Source organism: Pundamilia nyererei, unplaced genomic scaffold (genome assembly GCF_000239375.1).
Source record: "Pundamilia nyererei isolate P.nyererei 1_Seehausen unplaced genomic scaffold, PunNye1.0 scaffold00054, whole genome shotgun sequence".
In the NCBI taxonomy this organism is placed as follows: Eukaryota; Metazoa; Chordata; class Actinopteri; order Cichliformes; family Cichlidae; genus Pundamilia; species Pundamilia nyererei.
The window spans coordinates 2,207,181-2,231,202 of NW_005187455.1; the positions used below are offsets into that span (position 1 = coordinate 2,207,181).

General features: G+C 39.8%; 1 protein-coding gene across 1 annotated transcript in view; it reads left to right on the forward strand.

Annotated features, from left to right (window-relative positions):
• meis1b (Meis homeobox 1 b) overlaps window positions 1–6,258 on the forward strand; it is a 77,340-nt gene extending 71,082 nt beyond the window's left edge. Inside the window, exon 13 of the mRNA XM_005733714.1 lies at window positions 4,326–6,258. The gene's annotated coding sequence lies outside the window, so the exon portion shown is untranslated. The remainder of the gene's footprint in view (window positions 1–4,325) is intronic.
• Window positions 6,259–24,022: the final 17,764 nt, after the last annotated feature.

The window sequence follows — 24,022 nt, forward strand, 5'->3', positions numbered from 1 at the left end:
AGAATGAGAGAAGGGAAGGCAGGTGAAAAGCTGTCATGCAATATTCACTGATTACAAAAAATTCTATTCTATATGAACTGTTTTGTCCACATTTTTTTTTTTTATTAAACGTGGGGCAGAGAGGAGGAGAGAGGGGTGATGAGGAGGAAGGAAGGCGGGGATGGGTTGGGACAGGGAGTTGGTGGTGCGATGGGGTGGGGGAAATTGGGGGGCAGGTACGACGTTGCTATGGCAACAGACTGATTGGCAAAAATGTAAGCAGTTGTGGTGCAAGGAGAGGGAGAGAGAAAGAGAGCGAGAAGTGAGCGCCCCTTAAGTGTCATAAATCTGCCGGGTTGCTGTTGATGCATGAGCCACATTAATACACACACTAACCAGCTAGAGGAGCCCCCCCACACCCCCCGTGCCACCCCCACCCCCAACCCAACCCTTCCATTCCCTCTGTCTTTCTAATGCTTGCTCTGTCTCACTCCCTCTTTGTGGTTTTTCTCACTGTCAATTTTGCTCCTCCATCTCTTTCACACAACACCTTTTTCTCTGTTTCTCTCTAATTCTCTTGCCCTCTCTCTCTCTTTCTTTCTCTTTCTCTCACCCCCCTCCCCCCCAATCCCCCTTCTCTTTCCTTCCTTCTCTTTCCTTCCTTCTCTCTTTCGCCCCAGGGCCAAACAGACTCCCACATAATTCTGGATGTATACAGGCTTGGTGTTGTCACAGTGCACAGTGTGTATAAAGTGGCTATGGGTCCAATCGTAGTAAACATCATTGTTATATGTGTGTATGTGTATGAATTAGCCCGTTTGTACGCCATATGTGCGCATACCTGTGTGTGCCAGCCTTTCTGGCTACATGGATACTATACACAAACATTGTGAAATACATACATGTGCTGAATGTGGGTGTTTATAACTGTGTGCATGTATGTGCATGTGTGTGTATGGTAATAGGATTACTCCTGGCACAGGGAGGGGACACAAACTAGTGCAAAAATGGAGGAGGTAGCCAGCAGGGTATGGAGCTTAGCTGGGCCTAATTGACTAGATCCAAATTAAATATGCCATCACTAGAGGTGTGACCAATGGATTTGACTTATTCAGTTTACAAAAATAGAGACCATTAACCCTCCACACAACGCGTGTGCTTGTGTGTGCTATAGTGAAAATATATCACCCTTGTTTCTGTCACAAATGTCCACAACTGAAACAATAGCAGACATTCTTGCGTCAAATGGCATATTCCAGGTTTGAAAAGCTGGAAGACACTGTAATAGAAAGAGTATGCCTCAGAATGAGACATGTGTGCCTGTTTATGTGCAAGTGTGTAAACATCAGGGCTGGTTCGCTGTGTCCAAGCAGCCTCTTTCAAGCAGCTGCTAGCCTTCCCAGCAGACCTTGCTTTAAACAGCCTCAATTTGCCTGCTGAATCTCGTAATTGGGCCACCAGAGGAATCCTCCGTGAGACAGGCAAAGCACATAGAAGACGAGAAGACAGAGGAAGGAAAAAAAGAGGGAGAAAGAGGGAGGGGCGAATAAAGAGATGGCGAGAGAGAAAAGAGTAAATGAAAAGAGGGGAGGGGTAAAGGGAGGAAGGAAGGAATGAGGGAGGGAAGAAGAGAGTAGATGGGAGAGGGATGGTGACAGAAATATTTCTACTTTTCTTCACAAACGGAACGTTTCTTTACAGCTTCATCAGCTAGCCATTACTAGCTTCTAGCTTGTCTCTGTCAAATATTGCTATTTTCCTTTCTAGGTCAATTAAATGTAAGTGATGTGTTATATTCTTTCATGACCAATTAAATTAATAGGTTATTACATGGGGGGGGGGGGGGGGCGCGGTTATCTTATTTGATTAAGAGAGCACAGGTTCATTATATTTTATAAGCAATTTTCATTAGCAGAGTTGAGATTTTGTTTCCGCGGGGCTAAATTGAGCGGTTATTGTGCTGAGGAGTGCTGAGCGTTGATACAGAAGGTGTGCCTAGCAGTCACATTGCAACATTAGTTAAAACTAAAGCCAATTAGTCCTGCTTAGTGAAGAGCATTATGCTTTCCACCCAATGATGATTACAGAGCTTCTATCCCCTTGCGAAACAATACACCTGTCAGCAGGGATGAAGTCCAGCAACTGAAGCAGAAGTGAACTGAGCCTTTGATAGTGACAAGAGTGACTCTCAGATGACCCTTACCCCCTTTCCCTTCTTCCTCCCCCTTGCTTTTTCTCTTCCACAAAATTAGCCAGGGGTAGCCCCGGAAAACTGTAATTTTTAGTTTCATGACAATTAATTATAGCACAGAGCGTATGGAATTTTTCTGGGCCTGCCCACTTGGAGCTTTTCCCAAAATGTCGGGCAGAATGCTTGAGTGAACGCTGTCTGTAACCCCTTTGCTGCCAGTCTTGGCTGGAGACCCTTTGTCCCAGGATTCATTGCTCCAATCATTAAGCACAAATTTGTTAACCTTCTACGCAGAGGTCAAGATCCCTTCCCTCATCCCATCAACTACCACAAACCTTCCCACTGTCACCCCCTCCACCCCACCCTAAACTTATTTTTCTGCTGGATGAACTTTTACTATAAACGAACACTGGGGGGAAAAAAGAGAAAAAAAACAGGTCCCAATGGGGATTTTGCGCCCCCTTGTATTGTCCATGTGAATGTGTGTCACTGTTGATTTGGCCCCTCTGGAATCCTTCTCAGAGGCTAAGAAATGAGGGTTCCAGCTCAATGTATTGATTGGCTTATTAACTGAAAAACCTTATTAGCAATGTGTGCTCTCTCTCAAGCACGCATACCATTTATTAGACCCTTGACATGTATTTACCGCAGTAATGAGGACAAGCTTGTTAACCAGGGGGAGAAACTGTAAGAAAGCCAAACAAACTAAGGGCGAGAATCAACAGATGAATGGATTGTTGTCCTGTGGTTATTAGACATACAGCATGCTTTCTGATTTCTACTACCCTTTTCCAAAAACTGCATCATAGATATTTAATGTTATGGAAATTTCATAGATCATTTCCTTAACACTGGCCTGTGCTGCTTTTAAAGTCGCATCCATAATAGTTTGATTTATGGTAGTGCCACAGGTTATGTTTCAAAATAGAAAGGTTACAGGCTGGATGCCACTGGCTGAATAACTCCTACCACCCCCTCCCTTGAAAACAAGGTAAATGAATCTAACACAGCTAACATAATAGCTCACCCTTCCCTTACGCAAGTGGCGCCTTTTCTCTTCAGGTGAAAAATGATGTATGAGGGGAATAACAATCGAGGGCCCTTGCGTTCACTTCTCTATTGTCCTACTCCCGCTGCACCTCCTTGTCCTGTTCCCTGCCTTCCTTTGTGTCATCTGTAGTGGTCCTCTCATTTGTGTGGTGAACACGTGGACAGGCCCGGGGCATACTCAGGTGACAGGCGACTGCGAGCCTCACCTCTCCTTTGGTTTTTGACTACAATGGCCGCAGATCCTCAATGGTGACTTTCCACTTGCAAAGATAGATTACTGCTTTTGTTGGCTTTAAAGAGAGGAATGCAGTGAGAGGTGCCGGTAAAGATGGTTTTCTTTACATAGTTTTTCTATTGTATGAGCAGGTTTGATGGTGTGCAGCAGGTTGCACCAGTTTAAGTTGTTTTGGTTAATATGTGACACAAACAAGTCTTGTCCAGGCATATTACACTTTAAAGCAAGATTAAACTGCATGCCATGTTAGTACTGACCTGAAATAGTCTTATGTAGTCATCATTAATCAAATGTTGACTGGCGAACAATCAAAAGGTAATTTTAAGTTTTCTCAGAGTCCAGTTAAAGAGATTATCCAGGAAATGCTAAGCACAGGCCTTGGTATCACTTCAAGTCGATCATGTGTGTTTGGTTTCTAAGTCCTCTCCTACTGTTAAAGAAGCATTACTGCTGGTGTAGGATTAACTCACTAAACCTTCCAATGCGCTCCCTCTCACTCATACAGCCACACAGTGTCAGTGAAGGCCACAGTTTGGTCTTTTTCTGACCCAGATTAACACTACTTTGAGTTTGCAGTAGTTGCGACATACTATACTGTTTCAGTGTTCACATACTATAAGTGTAACGTGAGAGCAAGTATTATGTGATCCAGTGTTGTATTAAATGAACAGTTAATGTCAATTTCATGTATTTTGTAGTTAAATATTTTCTGCCCATGTGGTGCAGGCAGTATGCTAACTCGCTCCAGTCTTAATATTTTTATGACCTGACTAACATTTCCTAATAAAGTGGAGTTTTTAAAAAAAACTTCATACAGAAGACATTTTTTAGTGGAAAACCATTAACCATTTTCATCTTCTCTTTCCATAGACGCGCAGGGCAAACCAGGGGATCTTGTGTCTCACAGAGGCCTATAGAGCTATGGAGGGGGACTTCCGGACTTCCTGATGGGGACAACAAATGGCAGTCCCTCTGTTCACCTCCAAGATCCAACACATTTTATTTGGCTGGTATCTGCAGCATGGGAACTTCCATGACTGCCAACAATCCTCGTCTATATATCTAGCAAAGGTGATACACAGAAAACCAAACTTCACTCCAGTCAGATGAACCCCTGTCCTGACAGACTCCTGCTTCTTCTCTGGAGGGCACCAGACCTCGCCCACCCTGCTGCTGCCCACCCAGTTAACATGGATTCCTCCATTAAAGTGATTGTGATTGCAAACGTACATGACCCACAAGACATGCTGGGCTATTTGCCTGTACCCTTGGTGAATGTGGCACCTGTTGATTTAGTCTTGACTCTTTGGCAAACAAAAGAGACTTCCTGTGAGGAGCACTCCACTCTTTGGGACGATGGAATTGGACCAAAGAGAAGCCAATGTCTGTATCTGATAAGACACTAACAAAGCAAAAGAGGTGCCCTTTAAATAATATAGTGGATTGAAACCTGGAAGGAGGGAAAGCAAGAGTAATGAAATTAAAAGTATAACTATATCAACCCCTAGTATGGGAAGCAAGTGGAGAAAGAAAATATACTGTATACTGTTGTAAAATTACGCTGGACTCTCACAAGAACTGGGAATTTAAGTATTGTAAATGCTATTGTATTGTTCTGCATATTATGTTGTTTCTAATAGATTTTTTTAAAAAAGGATGTGAACTTTTTTCTTTTTTTTTCTCTTTTTTTCTGTTTCTTTTCCACACTGTGTGTGAGCGCCGTCTCTCCATCAAATTTGACCTCCTGTCCCCTCTCCCTACTCAATCACACTGCAGTTTTAAAAGAAAAAAGTAAATAAATGAACAATTCGATCAATCCGTCATTTCTTGAAGGGCCTTTATTTGGATTGCTCGGAGTACAATACTGACTGAGATCTTTTTTCCTCTGCATAGGACACACAGCCCTTTCATGGAACACACAGCAAAAGCTGGTGCAGCTAATTGTATTTATGTTACATTGTCTACACCTTGTCACTCCATATTTTTTTAAAATTAATATTATTTTCATATCAATTTATTATACCCTCCTCTACTGGTGGACTGTTTCTATTAGTATAAAAAAAATTCTGATGATGTTTGGGGTAATCAAGCTCATTTAATATCCAACCTCAGTGAACTCGAGCTACACAAAATTTCTAGTAGCTTACATTTTGGACAAACAAGATTTTTAATCTGGTTGCCACTATGCTGTGCTTTTTTTTTTTGTTGGTTTGTTTTATAAAGAAACAGTGTAATTGTAAAGATGGGGAACAGACATGATACACAACTCCTGTTTATGCTCACAAACAATCTAAAAAAATCATTGTGGATGGGAAACTACAAGTGTGTGTCCCACAAACATGTTGTTTCCTGTTTTTCTCCATGTGTGTCTGTGATTGAGGGCTTCTGGAAGTCTATTTGCAGTGTTTTAGTGATGTTTATGTCACATGGTTGAACACTCGCATGGCCAATGGATTCTCTTCCCCTTTTCGTTTGATGCAGCCTGATAACAGGGAGAGGCAAAGGCTATGGGGAAACACCATTTATGCCACAGTCCATTCATTTTGATTTAACCAGATGATGTAATGCTGATCAACAGACAGGAGAGAATGTAAAAGTCACTGTGCGTGTCAGGATGCATGTGAGGGGTACCGTGCATGTATGAGAATGAGTGTGTGTGTGCTATCAATGCTTCCATTATCCATTGCTTCATACATGTATTACGCACATCTTTAAGATTCATTTGAAGACATGTTTCGTATGCTTTTCCTTTGAAGGGTGTATATGTACATCTGTGTTGTAAATAAATACTTTTTGTCAAATAACAGAATTCCTAACTATAGTCTCAAATTATCTTCCGATACACAGGTATGACATATAAAACACATTATTAGTCGTTTAGGAGTTTTAACAAAAAAAAAAAGCAAATAACCTCAACTGATTTTTGTTAAACTAGATTAGTCACAAACATGTCAAATGCCCACTAAAGAAAGGTAGAGGATCATTTATACTTAAAGAACATGCACTTAAGTCAACCCTCCTCCCATTGCTGCGGATAATGTGCAGCTAATGCATGCGTTATGCTGTAATTTTCTCACACAGAAGAGAAGAGAGGAAAGAGGGTCTCGATAAGAAAGCGAATTATCCTTCATTTAGCATTAAAATTCATTTAGGTAAAATTGCTACAAACGTGTAAATGGGGTGATTAGTTCTCCCTCATGCCTTGTTGCCCGCAGTCAAAGGGCTCCGCATGAAGCCCGGCGCTCTGCAGCCGAGGTTGTCTCCGGGATACTACGCGCTTCAGGAGAAAAAGGCTGAGCCGATTGAGCAGGCGAGCGCGTAAGAGCCGAGCGAGTTCTTTTTCTAATTGATACATTTCAGAGAGCAGCCCTGCATCCCAAAGTCAATGTCTCCCCCCCCCCCTCATACCCGCGAACAAGAGAGAGTCTGTTTTATCCATAACAATATGTGCGTATAAATCAATACTCTACCCTTCTTTCTCTCTATCACTCCTCCGAGCAACTATTGTGTTTTTACTGCCTTTGCCGAAGTGAACGCTATTTACACTAAAGAAGGGAAAAGGGAAAAAAGACACGCTCTTAAAAAACCCGGGCGACGTTTTAATTGCTTCGCCTCTCCACCATGGCTGGAAAATCCGAGGCTGTGAAATGTGAATTCCTAAGCCTGTAGCCGCTGGGAGCTGTGGAGACAAGAGGAGAAAGCCCATGCTTGACTGCCCTCTTTAGGGAGGCCTGGTAACTGTCTGGGGCAGGGACGTTTGGAGATGGCGCACAGTACCACATCTCCTTTTACGCACGGACGCAAAGCGTACCAAAACACTTTTTGGCCACGTGATAAAAGTAGAAAATCAAAGACAGGTTACAAGGAGCGCGTGGCTGCATCAAAAGAGAGCACAGCAAAAGTGCATTCAAAATAAATTTGTTTTGAATGAATCAATACCGTACCATCCCTATGTTTAATGGGAAAATCAGATGTTTCTTATTATATGAATAAGTATAAGTATAAGTACCAGGTGACAGAAATAACTGTCGCTGACAATCATCCCTGAATTTAATACCAGTATTTATATATAAAGAATACAGTTGTCTTAAAAACAGACAAGTAACGTCTGATTAATCATAAATATTTTTGATCCAATTATTGAAATTTTTTTTTAGCTTTTCTTACACCCTGTTGACATTTTAACATTTGTAAATATTTAGAAGACTCGGTGCTTGACGTGATATAAACGTGTTTGCATAAAGGTATCCAGAAATATGTTTCTCCACTGTGCGCACTAATAGCCTAAATTTGTTCTCTTTTTTTAGGAAGTGCAAAACGCCTTTACATTAAAGAGATTCAGGGTCTCTCTGAATAATTTTTTCACACCTGACCTATATATCAAACTCTTAAGATTTAAATGCAAAACGCCTTCTGACTGACCTGCTGTCACTTTTTTTTACTCATGAAACCACGCGAAGTTTCGCCTGTGTTAATTTCAAAAACTGTGAGTTTATAACGTAATTGGTAGCTAATGATAATTTTAGGCCTAACCACTCCTCTCTGTCTTACAAACACAGTCTGACCGCGAAGTGAATCGTCAGAGTAATGAATGGAGCAGAAATATGTTCCAGAGCATGAGGTGTCCGGGCAGGCCTGTCTTCCTCCCACAACGCAAACATTTATGTGTCTTTATGTTTGAAGCAGGGAACAAGCAACCCTGTGCCTCTTGTTCCGTGTTACGATACAAGCCATGACAAATCTCGGCGGCAGTGTGTGTGTTTTTCACCCAAAAACACCTTTTAGTCACTTATTCCTAAAAGACGACCTTGTCAAACTGCATTTCTCGATACCTAATGAGATGGAACTAATTTTATTTTTATTTCATTCTAAATTTCTTCATTTAAAGCGTGTACACGAACTGGAAATTACTGGAATGTTTGTGGAAATTTGGTTCTAAAAATAACACAAGTCTTGAGGTTTTCTTTTTAAATAAATGTATCTTTTAAAAATAATAAAACAAATAAAATAACAACTTAGGCCTTGAAGCCAAAAGACTAAAAGTACTTGCTTAAAATTAAAACACTGCACGTTATTTTATTTTTCTCTTTCTTTACGCGAACCAGGTTTTTAAATGCTGATTAATTAAGTGCCCTTTATTACCGTCGTCTTTCACAAGCACAGGTCCCAATTCGAAGGGAAAAGCTTAAAGAATAGATATGACATGAGCTCCCAGCAATGCAATACTGCATCAATCAATTTTCTATAGTTTCCAAAGCGAAAATCATTGCACAGGAAATACATATATAGCTGCGGTGATGTGTCAATATCTAGCTACTTAATGAAATCAATATGAACAAGAAAACAAATTGCACCGCAGTTTCCAAACTTTCCAACACCCCCTCCGAAAAAAAACACAACACCAAACCAAAAAAAAAAAAACCTCCTCCACTTGCAAACGTCGCGTGGCAGCTGGTTTGGAAACAAAAGAAGGAAGAAAAAGGGGGGAGAGAAAAGAAAAATCTGTTGGTTGGTGGAAGAAAGAGAGCGAGACAGGAAAAAGAAGAGAGGATGACTGTTGAGCAGGGGCCATTTTGGATGTCATCTGTCTCCTTGGCGACGGGGCCCCGGCCCTCAAAAGCCCCTTGGGCGCACGGATTGTTTGAGAGGAGCCCGCTATTTTCTGCAGCATCATTTATCACTGTCACCACATAATGATTCCCCTCGCAGCTCCTTATTGATGTTTGTAATTGCATTATCTCATAAGGGGGGATGATCAATGGAGCCGAGAGGAGCATCGAGGGGTCAGGAGATGCCGGATTGCTGTTTGTCCATTTAATGCAACCAGGCTCTCATTATCTGCAGCCTCTCTGCTTTCAGAATAAGTAACGTTCTCGTCTGCTCCCCTCTGAGGTTTTACATAGCAGCGAGGAAGAAGAGGAGGGGAGAAACTGCGCGTTTCATTTGTTTAACCCTAAGCCACAGCAGAAAAAAGAAATAAATAAATATAAATGCAAAGGAGAGAAAGGAGAGGGAAAGTAACGCGATTAAGCCTTTTGTTATCAGTTCCATTACATCTGACAAACGAGACTCTGAATTTAAGCGCACAGCTCTGGGCTTTTGGGCATCAGTCTTTAATAGTCATATAAGTTTTGGTGATTAAACTTATCTATAACAATCTGCTCTCTTGGTTTGAGCGTTCAAATCGACCTTAAGCGCGTGCAAGAAACAAATGAAAAGTTATTTCAGGCTGCATAATGTAGCTGATGACGAAGTGCTTTTTGCTCCGTGGTCAGAAATCATGACTTTGGTATTATAAAGTTTGAGATCTCGCACTAGCTTCGGTTCAGACGATGCCTTTAGCAGAGGTTTTTGTCGGGGGGGTGAAGTCATGAGATCCGGTTTCAGAGCCCGACTGAGGCCCCTGCGTCAAACAAAATGCGATACTAACCTTTTCCAAACAACCTTAAGGAATACCGACATAATTACTATGACGTGAAGAACTGGCGTGGCCCCCACCTTCACGCACATGGCAAGCAAATTTGCTATTACGTGCATCGTAGTTAATAAAGAGCATAGGCAAATTCTGTTAAAAAGCTCATTTTGATTTTCCAAATAAGCCCGATTTAAGACAACTTTTAAAAATGTTTTGATTTTATTTGTACAGAAAACATTTAGAGGTTTTCATCTGAAAAATAAATCACCTGTTCAGAGGGAAAAGTAACTAAAAAGTTATGAAAAAAGACGCACTGAAGTACGAAAGTTGTCGAAAGTTTTCTATATCTTCAGCTGTCGCACATATACAGTCACACGTTAAAAGTATCTGGAGAAAATTGGAAATGACTCAAGCATGAATGTAAAGCTTGCTTCGCTTCTTTTGAATATTTCACTGGCTTACAACAGAAATATACATATCATTTTCCAGGCTCGTTGTAAACGTCCTAGTTTGGTTTCTGTGGAAGACGTGACAGCTGCGACTGCTGGATGAAGTTCTGCAATCTTGTAGTGAACGCGCTGCGCGTCATGGCGCACAGGGAGGGCTTGTCAGCAGGTATGAGTGTGGATATGTGAGCCAAGAATTAGAGACATGCGTGCTAGAGTGTGCTAGACACAGGCAGTGACAGAGAGCCTGGCGCAGAGAGATACAAGGTAAATACTTAAGCTACTGGTTTGCGGAGAAACTACACAGCTCATTCAGACCAGGAATCTTAAGTTCTGGATCTCTTGTGGCTGTGTGGTGTGTTTCTCTTCTCTGCAGCTTATTACCAGAGACATCCGGTGCTTTGGATATCATGTTTTTGGCCTCCGTGTGTTCCCCGCTAGGTGCTCCGGCTGCGGGGAAGGAGAGGCCGCTGGCAGCACACCTTTCCAGCGGAACTAGTCGCGGTTTGCTTCCAGGGAAGCAAACCGCGACTAGTTCATAACCAGAGATGTTTCTGTCAGCACCTTTCTCAATACTCACCTCCTCCCCTCGCCCCCCTCTCTCTCCATCTCTGTTTGGAAGGTCACCTTAGCAGCATCCGGCAGGGCAGGTCAGATGAGCCAGAGGAGCACTGGGTTGGCAGGTGGGGGGGTGTCGACTCCTCACAGTTCACCTGGTGCGGTCTGATCTAATAATGCGACCTGCCGCTCCTCAAGCACACGCCCTCCATTGCCCATGCGGTCTCTGACACAGAACAGAGCAAATACTTTGAAACCATCCGTTTACTGCCTGTAAAGTACTGCATTAAACTCAACACGTTCCTTTCTTTCTTCTTATCTTTTCCACCAATTCAATAGTTAATTAAATATTTTCCCAGAATTTTGATCTCCTGAAACACGAAACCGTGAGCCCTTCATCTGGAAGTTCGAGTCACCGAAAGAAGAGACGTGGACACAGTAAATGGTACGCGGTGTCAGGATAAAACACTGTTTTTGGATGGGTGTCAAAAAGCACCCCACCACTGGCCTAATTTAAAAAAATCTAAAGAAAATTATTATCGAATTATTATTAATATTCTTATCAATAACGGTAGCAGTATTGCACAACTGTGCATCGTTGCATTTTTGTTGCGAAGTCGCCCTCATTAATAAGCCCGCGCATGACTGCATGGATGAGTTTTAATTCTGTTGTTTTTCAACGTGCTGCTCTGCCTCTCTGCACAGGACTGAGTGGCTGCAGGCGCTGACTGCTTGGCCTCTAAAGGTAAACAGTGAGGAAGCGAGTCCAGACAGGACAGTGGGGCTGAATTCCAGCTTCAACGCAATACTGATAAAGTACTGGCCCCAAGCCACTTCTCTTATTAGTTTACTTATATATTGAGGCCGCTCCAGCATACATCACACAAACCAATCTGCGCTCTAATCTCAAGATGTGTTTTGGGCGGTTGTTGTGGTAGCAAGTGTTCTTTAAAGGCTTTTGGGGGCTAGATAAAATACTTTTTGAAAAATAGTAGACTTGATTATGTACAAAAATGGATGTTCAGTTCGTCTTTAAGGTTTTCTGCTACTTAAAAGTGCAGCGCAGGAAAATGGTAGAGATGTGGATTCTCTTACTGTCATACTGATAAGAAAAGATACAGTAAAAAAAATTTTAATATTGCTGCCAGACACAGTTGGCATAGATGCTACCGTTTCAAAAGAGGCACAAGAGGTGCTTTTCATTAAAAAAACCAAACATCTCTTATGTTGAGATTGAAGTCATACTATAAACCAGGACATCTGCACGTAATATCTGGTCTAACAAAGCTCTAAAGTGAAATAGTTAAAAAAACTTGTTCCTCACCATTCTCACTGTAGTAGCTGATGGATGCAAAGCTGTGAATGTGCTAGCCGTCTCACATATTCATCAGTCTCACATCAGTGATGGGTAAAGAAAAATGCCAGCTCTGCACGCTCTCACCCTGTCAACCGATTTCCACCCTCCAACTGTGACAATGTGCGTCTTCATCTTCGCTGTTATTTTGTCTGTTTCTCTGCCTGCTAGAAATGCAGCCTCAAATGTGTGTGTATTAGTCTGTGAGTGTGTGTGTGCACATATGAGCAGCATTTAGAATGAAAGCTGCCTTAACCTAAACAATTTAGATTTAATATGTCAAGATGGACACATTGCTATAAGTAATCTATACTGCCAGTTAAAAAAAATAAAAAACCTTCAATCTTCTGCAGCAGGCCATTTTTTTTCTCTGTGTCCCTTGTGATTCAGCTTTCTTTAAACTTTTCTCTGTTAAGTAAAACTTTAATTGCTGTAATAGTTTCAGCAAACTCAAACTCATGTGCTCGAATTTAGACATTCATCACTTTTTTTCTTTGGCCTTGGTTCTTCATAGCTTTAGTCATGATGTTAATCATTGATTTGGTTCAGATTACACACTTCCAGAAAAAAAAAGCATGTTGATTTTCAACAAGAAGTCTTTTATAGAGCTTCTTTAAATATATTCTGTCAAAAAAGAAAGAAAGAAAAGAGAAAAGAAAATTATTCATATGGCAAACTTTTAAAATATGGGGTTTTAAATGTTGGAACTGCATCTTTCAGTATCATTCAAGTGTGTTTGAATCCATGCAGTTCTAAGAGAAAAATAAAAGCCACACACCTACTCAAAGTTGAAATGTAGCAACAGGTCCTCTAACACTTTGAATACAAAAGTCATGGTTTGGGTTAAAGTGCAACATCTAGTTTCATAGAATGTTCATGTTCAGCTGATGTTTAAAATAATAAGACACACTTAATGTTACGGAACAATAATGGCTAAAAGCCAGCAGTGCTTTATCAACTCGTCCAACCACCACAGCGTCCTCCCCCACCTGTGACTGTACACCTCTCTCCTTGTAATTCCAGATAAATTGGAATTACCGTATGTGTAGGATTATATTGCATGTGTACGCCCACAAGGACAGCTGTGGACATGGACAAGTACAAGACTCCATGGTCACAACAAATGCATTTACAGTCTGATAAAATAAATAAATAAAAAAATGGATGCAATTCCACCAAAGTAAACGCTTGCATACTGGCAGATGAGCAACTATAACAATCGCATAAGGTTTTTCAACATGTCAAGCAGCAGAGTTTATTTAAAATGGAAACAGCTTCACAGAAATATTTACTTGATTCTGACGAGAGGCTGAGCATACTTAAAAGAAATATATTAAAATAAAGTATACATATGTAGTCGAATTAAAGAGAAAAAAAGGACTCTAGAAGTTGTGGTATTGTGCAAAAATACTTTTCATGGAAATGCGGCTACAAACTATAATGTGGAAAATAATCAAACTACTACTAATGCGTCACAGAACTACCGAACCCTGTTTGTTAATCATGAACTAAAGCTTAGACTCTATTTATCAACAGTAAAGATATACAGTAGATTTTTCACTGAAAACTACATGTCAGCTCTGCAGAAGTGTAAGACTGTAGACTCATTTATCACTCACTCACAGCGAAATGGCATGTTTACAAAATTTCTCCACACCAAGCTATCCCTGCCTTTTCTCTAAACCTTGAGATCTCATTGCACAATTTACAAAGCAAATCTCACTCAGCCAGCGCATAGAGAGAACGAAGAGGCAGGGGCCCTGAACGTGCATGTCCCGACACAGTGCAGTGTTATGTTCGACGCGGCACAATTTATGGACCATGGACAGTTTATAAGAAGCAATGCAGTCTATCAGAGAGGCAGGCGAACTGAGGACAGGGGGGATCGTTGCCATGCAGGAAGCTGTGTTTTGGAATAATATACTTCATGATAAAGATGTTTCCCTCGTGACGTAAAACAGCAGGAAGCACCAATGGCCACTTACTCTTCCAACCAAATATGAAGTAGTAGCTGTGAGCTGCCATGTTTTTTTTTTGTTTTTTTTTCCTCCCAGTCTTTTGAGCCTTACATGAGATGTTAAGATTTTCAGACTCTGGAGATTTTGGCTGTTCCCTCAGTTTAGTATCTAAATGAAATCTTCAGCAACATTTAGGCCAAAAAAGTTAAATAACTGAAAAGATCAGGACATGGATAGTCTATTTATCATACAGCAAAGTTACGGTGTAAGAACACAGGTGCAAGCCCAATTCAAGCATATAAAAACCCCACAGGCACCACCAGTATCTGCTGTCACTATCAAAGACTTTTTCTACCACACGGTATTTATTACCACAACACTGCAAGTCTTATTTGACCTACAAACAGTGCAATGGGGATGTGATTTTCTAATGCAAAATCAGTTGGATTTGTAAAAAAAAATGTTTGAATCTTGTGCTTGTCTAGCACAGAATCAGAAAAAGGAGTAAAAAAAATCTGTACTTTCCAAGCTATACTGTGAGAGGTGTATATTAGTTGAAGATGCAGCTTTGCCTACACATATCATCATAATGACATTTTCATCCCCGTGAGTTGTTCTCTGAACTCAAATTAAAACATTTCTTTTATTCCAGTGAAACATGAAACAAAAAAAGTCTTGCATATTATTCCGTCATGTGATATCCATGACTGTAAAGTCACCTCTCAAACCCTGACGATTGCAACAAGACCTTGATGAGACAAGGTTCACCTCAAAATAACAGTTGTTGCAAAAACGAAGCTGAAACAAAATTGGCAAAAAGCTTCGAAATGATGGAAAGAGAAACTTTGCTCTCAAGCCTGACATCTGTCGAGGCGTTGGTGTCAGCAGGCTGGCTTGTTATGCAAATGGTTGATGCAGCCCCTTGAGACACTGACCAGCCATACTGCTAGCTATCTTGACATCAATCAAGAAGTCGCTGATCACACGCTCCTCCATTCAACCATTGTGTGGCTTTTAAATAAACCAGCACTGGTGTCAGTGAGAGAGACAAATCTATATATTAGGCCATTTTTCACCAACTGGTTTTATGTTGCCTAAAAGAAGTTTAAGGGGTGAGATGGAACAGAAAAGCAAGAGGACTGAAACAGAACTCCTAAACATTTAAGTGTTTCAGTTCAACCTGCTAGTGGCTGAGGGCTGTTTATGTATATGTAGGAAATTCTTGGTAGCGGAGATATCAAACACATCCATCTGATAAGAGGTATAAAAGAGAGCTGCAGGCCCTATGATACACACACACACACACACACACTCAGACACAAAAGCAAACATACACTCAAGATTTACCACATGAACACATACACACTAGAGCACACACACAGCAGGTCTGCAGGCTTCACATGAAAAGCTTTTAGCTGTGCAGAAGGAGCTGAAGACATGGCTATTGTTATGCTCCATGATGGATGAAGCAGAGGCATGTTAGCGGTAAAACAGCTGAATTTATTAGGGTATGGATAAAGATCGTCATCAGCTCCAAATGATATTCAGTGATGTACACTTTTAAGGCAAATATGAAATGCTTGTTTGAGAAGGTAACGTTATTATACGAGGAGGTAACAATATTATTTTCAAGCATATCAAAATGTGAACATTAGTTAAAAAAATAATATGCCATTTATACAGCTGTGTGTAGGGGAAAGTTTTAACATGTGTGACATACTGTCTTACAATAATTTAAAGCATATGTATATCATAATGATACACCGCCAGCAAGGCCATTTTCCTGTTTTGTAACAATGTATTATCTTTTTAAATATACTGGGTGGTCACATGTGAATCTCAAGTTAATGGTGTCTTACTTTGCCTGTGTTCCACCTCCCAACAGTTTCATGAAAATCAGTTTAAACTCTGCCTCTTTAGCACTAAGTGCACTAAGTAATAATAAGCAAGGCGGGGTTAATTCCTTACAGTTATTATGCATATAATGCACAGATTTAAACTCCTCAGTTGTATTATGTGGCTTTCAGGAAATTCAAAATTAAAGAGAAAAAGGAAATAATTAATATTTACTTTGTATTTGCAGCTAGAAAACCATTAAACGAAAGAGGCTACAAGCTTTCTACAACTGAAAACTATCATTATCGTCTTTGCTCAGAAACAAGAAGGAACGTATCAGTGCCAGCGTAATCAGTGTGGAAAAAATGAAATCCCAACTCACATGATTTTGTAAACAAGTTTTTGCACTAAAACGTGATGAATCATGACATTCCATCTCCTATCTCCACAGAATGGGTAATCAAGTGCAGTGAAGACTTCAGCTAAAAACACTGCATACTCCCATGATTCAATAACACGTCTTCTCATGCCATTTGGGAACATGTAGAATGTAGAAGTGCCCTTCAAAGAATGCAAAGCCCGAACTCTTCAGCATGAGACATTTGATGCTTTCAAAAGCATGTTCGCTGGCGTTACATCTGTGCAAGGATGGCTCTTGTAAAAGTCACCTATGTGACAGATAAACTAAAGGGCATACTTACACCGGTTTGCTCCATTTTCTAATTCCTGCAATATTTTTAAACAATCCCACTGCCTCTGCCAAAATGCCCTGTGATAAGCTTGACAGATCATTTAGTTGGTTTATACAGATTGATAGACTCCACCTTAGGCTCTTATACTTGCTTTATAAGAGAGTCGGGCTTCAGCATCACACTATTTTCATACAATAGCACCATTACATTTATAACTCTATTCTTGTTAAGACACTAAAGAAATGTCCTGGGAATCCTTTCATAAAATTACAATTTGGCAGATTGGACAGAAAAATATAAGCGATGCACCTTCACTGTGTCATGTTACACTTATCTGGGGTAATATGTGGCACAAACAAGGGAGAATTTAAGGAAAAACAACAGGGATTCAGAAAATAATGGACCTTTATCAGATGAAGTTTAACTTTTTTTTTAACAGTTGCCTCAGAAATATTGATTTAAACTGTTCCACAGTTTTAAAAAACTGCATATCCTCAAAGAATAAACAGAAAATGCACATGCCACCTTTATCAACAAATGAGTCTTTAAAGTTTAGAAAGGAGAGGATGTGTCTACATATTATGGAATATTAGTTAGATATTTTAATTAATCATCACATGATAAGTTAAGTACTTGGAAGAAGATATCACTGACACAGACTGGAATTGTGCCTGTTTTAAAGTATAAACACAGATGGTAAATACAAGATTTCAGATGAGTTAAACTACATCATATGTGTGCTAATATTCCAGATGTGTCTGCTAAGTGCCTGGATGAAAAAAGGTACTTTATTTAATTGTCTGTGGCAATTTCCAAAGAAATAAAAATATTTTGGAAGCACATGAAATGTTTGTCAGAGATGGTTCATATGAAAATCCCTTTATGTGGAATATATTCAAATGACTTCACAGTAACATCAAAACAGACCAAACTATTGGACTCTTTCAAGCCAGGAGTTACTGGACTGTGGTGGGACAGTATATGTGCACCACTGTTGAAAACATGGACATGACAGGTCTCATGTTGTATTGTTCCAGAGAGACTAACTTACATTGTGAAGGAAAAGCAGGACTTAGTCCAGACTTAGTCTTCTATAAACATTTCCAGAAACAGAAATGTAGCTCCTGTCTGGATGTATATGTCTAATGTTTGTAATACCAGCTTTGATGGAACTTTTTCTATAATGATCTGCTTTAAGATTATAGCAGAAATGAACTCCCTATGGTTTCCAGAATGTTGCACCAAATCATACTCGAGAAAAATGTTATAGTGTCACTATTAGGTGAAAGCCCTGACCTGCCCTTTAGTTCTTAGTTGGTTTAATTTGCAAAATAAACACAAAATACACAGGCAAGGCAATAATAGGAGACCTGACCTGAAAGCCCTCTATGCTTATTTTTCCCTTATCTTTTTCCTAATCTATCAATCAATTAATCTGTTACTCCACCTCAAGAAAGGATGTGCATTTTTTTCTGCATACCTTTCCCACCATTCTCCTCCTTTTTGTCTTCCTCTGTGCCCTTGATTGTGCAGGGCAGTAGCCGGCCTTGGCTTGCCTCGGTTGTGGCAACAAGGCCGTTAACAGCGTCCGTGAGTTGTGGCTTGGCGTTAAACTGCGCTCCAGCCACAGTCAATGTTTATGTCTACCAATCAAATGCAATGTGTTTATGTTATATGGCATTATGGACAAGGAGACTCTCTAAAACAGAAAAGAAGGAGTTCTGCCCAGGACACGGGGTTTATGGTCCATTAAGCATCAGAGAAAAATGAAGCATCAGTTGAAGGATAAAAATCGAACAGAAAATCTGGCTTGATTTTGTATTTAAATTTACAATGTGGACAAAATTTAAAGCTGGACAAAAAGAAGCAAAAACTGGTGAAAATAAAGGGAAATATGAGAACCCATACTGCTCATTGTGTATATCTCAGCTTTCCTAAATTATTTTTACCAAATGACTGTTGAGTCAGGATCTTTTTTCTGTGAAATAAGCTCAAACCTAGGAAAAGCCCTTGAATTGCCCACATTTTCCACTAATGATGAAGAACGAGTTGGAACTTTTATTTCATTTCTACTACAATTTATAAACTCCAAACAAGAAAAACACAAAGCAGAAACCTTGAAACTCATCTCTCTGAGAGAAAAAATAACTCTACAATTCTTCATCTTTTCCAGTTTGACTCTAGTGATTATCAGATCTCAGCATTGTAGTAAACAGCAGCTCTGGCGTTAGTTTATTTATATCTTTAAGAACACTGTGTGTGTGTGTGCACATTAGCTGAAATGATTTGCCATTTCCTCCCAAGGAAATCTTCAAGCTGTTTTGGCCTAAGCACCTCGTGTGTACGCAGAGTAAACACACACTTAATCCTCCTGGATACAGAGACTTGACATCAATTTGTCCCTGTAGGGGAGATGCCCCAGGCCAAGTTTCCCAATCCTCATGTCTCTCTGCCTCTTGGCCAAAACGTCCTTCTACCCTTGATTCCCCCCCCCCCCAGAACATCTGGATGGAAGGCCCAAAATTGCACTTTTTTCTCTTCTTTCAGAACTACTTAACAACCCAAATTGCTTGTGAGTGCTAAGAAGAAGACTTCGGTTATACTTAGCAGCTTTGAATGAGCCAGTATCCCTCTCCTCTGGGAACATATCTGTCACACTGTGGCTGTAAATGAGACTGTTGTTTTTTCTTTTAATTGTCTAGTCTGGAGACAGCCATAGTAGGAGATAATAGATACAGTTATAAAGAAGTTCATTAATGACAAAACATTTGAATAAGAAGGAGAACCTCACAGCTGTAGGTAGTCTAGACATCAACTGTGCTTACTTAATGCACACAACACATTTTACATTTAAAAAATAGCCTATAACCATGTATGTCCAGTGACGGTAGTTGCAAATATATCCAGAGGTGAACATCATCTTAAAAACTACCATATGGGTGGAAAAAACAGAAAGCCAAACTTTAAGCTTGGTTTATATGAATAGTGTCCCTCATAAGGTTTTAACTACCTTATGGTATTACAGTGAAGCACAAATCAAATAAACATAATATGAAAAGTCACAGGATTGAGACTTTATAAATCAAACCTTTGCTGTTGGGGCAGGGGGGGAGGGGATAGCAAAAGTATCTATCGTTGCTTTAATATGGCTAAGAGTCAAACTCTTGAATTACATCAGCATTTCTTAGGTAAAGAATAAGAAGCAACAGCTATTTTCCATACAGCAAACATGCAGTCTATGCTCTTGAATTTATTGTGTTGCTCTTGTGTTTTATTTTGTCATCAGTGAAGATTAGGTGAAACTAACTTGCTGGGGATGAATTCTGTACACACCATGTAGGAGAATCCTGTCCCATAATTGACAATCAGAGCATCAAGCCTTTTGGAAACATCACAAAAGTTTTGAGTTGATGATTTATCTTCAGGTAGTGTTTATTTTGTTTTGGGGTTTTTTTGCCTTAGTGGGTCTAACTAAATACACAGCCTTCTTTTATTTTATTCCAAATAATTTAAGGTTGTAGAAATATAAATTGCTCCACTTCCTGTTTGCCAGAAATGCTTTCCTGGAAAAGAAATACCAAGAATCTGGTGGTTGGAGCAACAGATGTAGAAAACCACATGAACCATTTGGCTGAATCGCTGTTGTTTTGTATTAGCTGGTGGTAGAAAGTAGCAAAGTAGACAGATATAAAGGATGACGGGACTTTTTCTGTCTGACTCATTTCTTTTATCATTCTTTGTCTCCACTATCTATAAAATGGAAATGATAAAAGCAATGGGTTTTCCATTTTTCCCTCCTAAAACGCTCCCATTTATAAAAAACATTTAAAGACATCTGTTTCGGAAAAAATCCCAAAGTTCATCGGTCAATATAATTCAGAAAGATGGGGGTTTGATGCTGTTTAAAGTTTCATCATTTTGTCACTCAGAGTCAGTCAGTTATTTTTCATCTTGTGAGATAATACCATTGATTTGTTTTCATTTTTGTATCAATCATTTGGTAATATGTGTCAGCTTCATCAAATTGTGGATGTTTCAATTTCTTCACCACAATCGCGTCTCTGTCCTTCACTGAAATGCTTCCATCTTAACCCAAACCAAATTGGATCAGTTTTCCTGCTTTCCCCTTTTCTCCTCAATTCTCTCCTTCCATCCAAATATTCTTCCATTCATACTTGTATGCCAAAGTAATAAATTCTCACAAGGTGCTTTTAGACAGAACGCTATAACTCATGTCACCACAGGAGCTAAATCTGAGCACAGGGGACAGCAGGATGCAAGCATGCTGGAGATGTACTCAAAGGGATTTATTGTGATATATTTCATCTGAGGCAATGCAAGCCCTGTTGAACTGGGATGTCTTGCAGGGGGGGGGGGGGCATGTGTACAGCACTGTCAAGGATAGCGCCTTGCAATCACAATCAGTAAGGGCAAGGGATAGTGAAAGACTACATTTCTGGATTATACTTAATGAACTTGCAGTCATATTGTCACTCAATCTCCCCTCACCACCAAACTGGTCATGGCAAATGGCAGTCCCCAAGCCTGTCCCTCCAGAGGTGTCTTCCTGTTAAAAGGGAGTTCTTCCTTCCCACCATCACCAAGTGCTTGGTGATTTAGAACAGTCTAATTGTTGAGGTTTGCTTTCTAATGTTGAAGGGTATTTACACTTGAGGCATTGGCAAATTCACACCATATAAACAAAATTGAAGTGAAATTTGAGGGTCCTGTGGAATTTGCATGTTCTACCTGTCCCTGTGTGGCCTCTTTCCAGGTTCTCTGGTTTCCTCCTATGGTGCAAAGACAAGCATATTACATTAACTGGTGATTGTAAAATGGCTGTAGGTGTGAATGGCTGTCTGTCTTTTAGCTCTGAAGACATGTCCAGGACATAACTCACTTTTTGCCTCATGACAGATGGGATAGGCTCCAGTCAAACTACAACGCTGACTAGGATGAGCAGAATAAATAGAAATGGATGGAGCGCTATGAACTTTAGGTATATCACAATGAGATATGTGTATCAGGTTATATGACTATGCAACAATCATTGAAAAGAAAAACTGAAATAGAAGATCGCTGATTGAAAAAGGTTAAACAGATTAGGGGCCTTTTGAAAAACACCAATAACATACAGTATATTATAAAGAAGATAACATATAACAGATAAGATAAGATGAGATATAACAGCCTCTATTATATGCATGTAAAAGATGAACTAGTTTATCCACCACAAGATAGACTCGGACACACTCTAAACTTTGGTTTAATATATTGAAAATGAATTCTAATCTTTGATCTGACCAGGACCGTTTTATAACCTCAACCAAGCAGTTTCCATGGCTAACTATAGACAAACTGTGCCAAACTGTCATTATTGTGAAGTGACGTGACCAAATATTTTTGGGGCCAGGGGTTGAAAGCAAAACTTACTTGAACTCCAGTCTCCAAGCTTCCTTAAAAACCAAAATTCCTCCATTATTCCAGGGAGGTTTGTCTAGATTTTTTTAGGCAGTAGGTAAGAACAGTGGATATGATAGTTTGGGATGAGAATACTTCATGAGGACATTTTATAAGAGAAGAATAAAAGATGAAAAACAGTGTTAAATGAAAACAAAATGAACTGAAACAGTTGTTTATTTTTTAAATTGAGTGGATACCCGCTGTAATGATACATGTTTTGGAGATTATCTTCCATATAACTTGCTCTCTGCAACTGTTTCTATGAGACAGAAAACTGTTTTCTTTATGTTATACTTGGAGGTTTTGGTTACATTATATACAGTAACACCAATAAATAAGCCTTTCATTAAACAGGGCATTTTGATTTTGTTATTTTCTCAGATCTCTTTTCAAGTAAAGCACGCTCGAGTGTGTGCCGTTTGGCCACATATGCTGATGAAATCTAAAAATCTCTTGCATGAAAGATGAATCAGAGTTTTATGCTGTAAGTGGTCAGTGAAGCACATGTGGATGATGTTGAGGAGAAGGAGGGGAAAGGAAGAAAGAGAGAAAAAGGTCATGTGGAGGCTAAGAGTAGACACACACACACACACACACGCAAAATGTTATTGAGCAAGCTCATAATAATAACAGCCACAAATTATGATCCAACAGATTGCATTTTTTTGATAATAGATAAATATAAATGTATATTTTAACTTATTTTTTTACACTTCATTGTCATAAAAAAAGAGCATGTCACCTACTAATATGTCTGCATCTGGACATGATGATATGATAAATGATATGGTACTTAAACACATAATTTATATAGGATTCAGATGAAATAAGTGGATCCTTGGAGGAAAGCCTTCCCTGGCTTACCTTTTTCCCTCATTTATACATTTTACTTTTCTTCCTTTCTTCTTTTAAAAGACTACAAAAGAAAAAAACCTTTCAATTGTGAACCCGAGGGGTGAGGGAGAGGACATGATGTCTTGTAAAACATATGCACTTAATATTAAGGTCGTAAAACTTGTAAAATTAAAAGCTATTTTGGAAAATAGAAAAAGAAATATTTATGCGCTTGGCTCTGGACTGCAGTCGTTTTATCATGGGGCAGCGAGGGCCTGCCGGGGCACAGGTAACGACTGTCAACAGGCATGGGAGGGAAGGAGGGTCAAAATTCAGTGGGGCTGCATGCTCTCCATGTCCAACCAGATGTCCACATGTGTGACTGGGCTTCCCCTTTTCAGTGGGCCAGAGTGGCCAGTGTCAGGATTTCAAGGGAGCAAGAAAAATGGAGGGAGAGAAAGAAACAAAGTCTGCTCCTAATTATAAAAGAAGAAGAAAAAACAAAAGAATCTTGAAGTTTTAGACTTTTGCTTATGTTTAAGCTTGTGTCACAGCTATGCAGGGGAAGCTACTGACACACAGAGCAGTCTCCCTGATGACAAGAGGGAAAAATGAGAAGTGAAAAAAATACAAAAACAATGTCCACCAAGTCAGGTTGATTGAAAAGCTGCAAAAAGCAATTATGATTGTGAGAATGTGCAGACCCCTCATCTTAGCAGCCAGCAAACATCGTAAATCGTGTGGCGGCCTCTGTTTACATTGTGCTGACCTCTCCATGCCCTCTGGTTCTGGCTGGGCTCTCCATGTCCTCAACTCTGTTGACATACATACACATGGTGCCTAGTTCATACAGTTTATACAGCAAATGTAAGGTTTTTTTTTAAATTATTATTATTTTCATGACCTGTCTGCATATGGGTTATTCAAATGTTGTGCAACTTCAGTTGACACAGATTCAAATAAAATAGATCAGGAAATTTTGAATTAAGTTAAGACAAGCAAAAAAAAAAA